Below are 3,024 nucleotides of genomic sequence, written 5' to 3' on the forward strand. Positions count from 1 at the left end.
AATGAAACAATAAGTATTTAATTACCAGAATAAACAGATTCGCACTACAAGAATCCAAGAATGTGAAATTTTCCTAAGGGTTCTGCAGCCTCTCGAAGATAAGTACAGATGTCTTCGTACCGATTCGCAAGACTCTACTAACCCGCTCATGACTCTTGAGACCTATGTAACCTAGACCTATGATACCAACTTGTCACGACCCAAAACCTAACCCGTCGTGATGGTGCCTATCATGGTACTAGGCAAGCCGACCTTTCCAAAACTCTCTCCAAATTTAATAGAAGTGAATTAAGACATTTAAAATATCCGGAGTTTTTCAAAAATATGGGGTAAAACCCAAATAAAAAAAAACATAAGTGCGGAAAAAAAATAGCCTGACATCGAGGTGTCACTATGTCATGAGCATCTAGATAACCAGAGTAATACGACCAGTGTCTAAGTATCAATACAAGACAGAAAGAAATATAAAAGGAGTAACAAGATCCTGCGGATTCTGGCAGCTACCTTGAAGTCTCCGAAACTCAAGCATGCCTGGATTCAAGAATCTCCGTGCTCAGACACACCTGGATTTGCACATGAAGTGCAGGGTGTAGCATGAGTACAACCAACTCAGCAAGTAACAGAAATAAATAAGGAACTGAGAAGCAGTGACGAGCTATACAGTACAGTTCATTTTAAAAGTTTTCAGTAAAGAGTGAACATGCTTTCAAATCTTGTGGTATAAGTCAAATCAGTTCGCGCTCATGTAAAACGGATATGAATCTTCCAGAAATTTCACAACAACAACAGATAACAACTAAGTGCAACAATAAATAAAAGTAAGTACAGCCTCTCAAGGCAGCAGTCGCTCAACCCATCTCAACAGCTCACACTCTCGGCTCTCAGCCCTCAATACACACTTTCAAAAGGTACCTGCGCTCACTAGGGGTGTTCAGACTCATGAGGGGCTCCTACAGCCCAAGCGCTATAAGCACGGATAACTCACGTGCTGCACGGACAACTCACATGCTATAATATCATATCTGGATCCGCACGGATAACTCACGTGCTGCACGGACAACTCACGTACCATAGTATAAACATAAGGATCCGCACAGACAACTCACGTGCCATAGAATAATACCTCACAACCAGGCCCTTGGCCTTACTCAGTCATGAACCTCTCTAGTCTCATAGCTCTCAATAAAGAAAGGGAAAATAACCCAAATTAAAGCGTTATAGTATATCATCAGGGAAAACAAATAACAGAGACTGAGGTAAACATGTACAAGAATCACTATGACTGTGTATAACTACCATGAGCAGGAATATAGCCTAAGCATGATTTCTAACATGAAAGCAGTCAAGTTCTAGTGAAGAGGAATGCATATAAACACAATTAAAGGCTATTAGACTACACAGTCTCCCGGGACGGACCAAGTCTCAATCCCACATGGCGTACATCCATACGCCCGTCACCTAGCATTGGTGCCACCTCTAAACAGTCACATTATACCAAACTCCGAGTTTCCTACTCTCAAGACCGGATTTAAAATTGTTACTTACTTTCACATCGTAGAACTCCTACTCCGGAATGATCTTTCCTCTCGAACCGGCCTCCAAATGACCCGAATCTAGCCACAAGCAATAAAATACGATCAATATGAGCCAAAGGAATAAATCCCACAAGGAAAATACCAATTTAGACCAAAAACCCAAAATTGGCTCAAACGGGGTCCCCGGGCCCACGTCTCGAAATCCGACAAAAGTTACAAAACGTGAAAGGTCACTCACTCACGAGTCTACCCATACTAAATTCATCAAAATCCGACCTCATTTGGTCCCTCAAATCCACAAATTACTCTCTCCAAAATCCCTAGCCCTAACCCCTTATTTCACTCCAAATATCCTACTAATTAGGTGAGAAATTAACGGGAAAACACCATAGATAATGATAATAGAGCTCAAGCAACTTACCTAAGTGAATACCCTTGAATCCCCTTCAAATATCACTCCAAAAGCTCCAAAAACCGACTTGAAAATGGTGGAAATGAACCAAAATTCGCGAAGTGTTCTTTTTATACTTTCTGCCCAGGGCTTTCGCACCTGCGGCCAAATATGCGCACTTGCACTTTACTCAGTCATGAACCTCTATAGTCTCATAGCTCTCAATAAAGAAAGGGAAAACAACCCAAATCAAAGCGTTACAGTATATCATCAGGGAAAACAAATAACAGAGACTGAGGTAAACATGTTTAAGAATCACTATGATTGTGTATAACTACCATGAGCAGGAATATAACCTAAGCATGATTTCTAACATGAAAGCAGTCAAGTTCTAGTGAAGAGGAATGCATATAAACACAATTAAAGGCTATTAGACTGCACAGTCTCCCGGGACGGACCAAGTCTCAATCCCACATGGCGTACATCCACACGCCCGTCACCTAGCATGGGTGCCACCTCCAAGCAGTCACATTATACCAAACTCCGGGTTTCATACTCTCAAGACCGAATTTAAAACTGTTACTTACCTCCACAGCATAGAACTCCTACTCCGGAATGCTCTTTCCTCTCGAACCGGCCTCCAAATGACCCGAATCTAGCCACAAGCAATAAAATACGATCAATATGAGCCAAAGGAATAAATCCCACAAGGAAAATACCAATTTAGACCAAAAACCCAAAATTGGCTCAAACGGGGTCCCCGGGCCCACGTTTCGAAATCCGACAAAAGTTACAAAACGTGAAAGCTCACTCACTCACGAGTCTACCCATACTAAATTCATCAAAATCCGACCTCATATGGTCCCTCAAATCCCCAAATTACTCTCTCCAAAATCCCAAGCCCTAACCCCTTATTTCACTCCAAATATCCTACTAATTAGGTGAGAAATTAATGGGAAAACACCATAGCTAATAATAATAGAGCTCAAGCAACTTACCTTAGTGAATACCCTTGAATCCCTTTCAAACATCACTCCAAAAGCTCCAAAAACCGACTTGAAAATGGTGGAAATGAACCAAAATTCGCGAAGTGTTATT

The sequence above is a fragment of the Nicotiana tabacum genome, chromosome 14, assembly GCF_000715075.1.
Source record: "Nicotiana tabacum cultivar K326 chromosome 14, ASM71507v2, whole genome shotgun sequence".
In the NCBI taxonomy this organism is placed as follows: Eukaryota; Viridiplantae; Streptophyta; class Magnoliopsida; order Solanales; family Solanaceae; genus Nicotiana; species Nicotiana tabacum.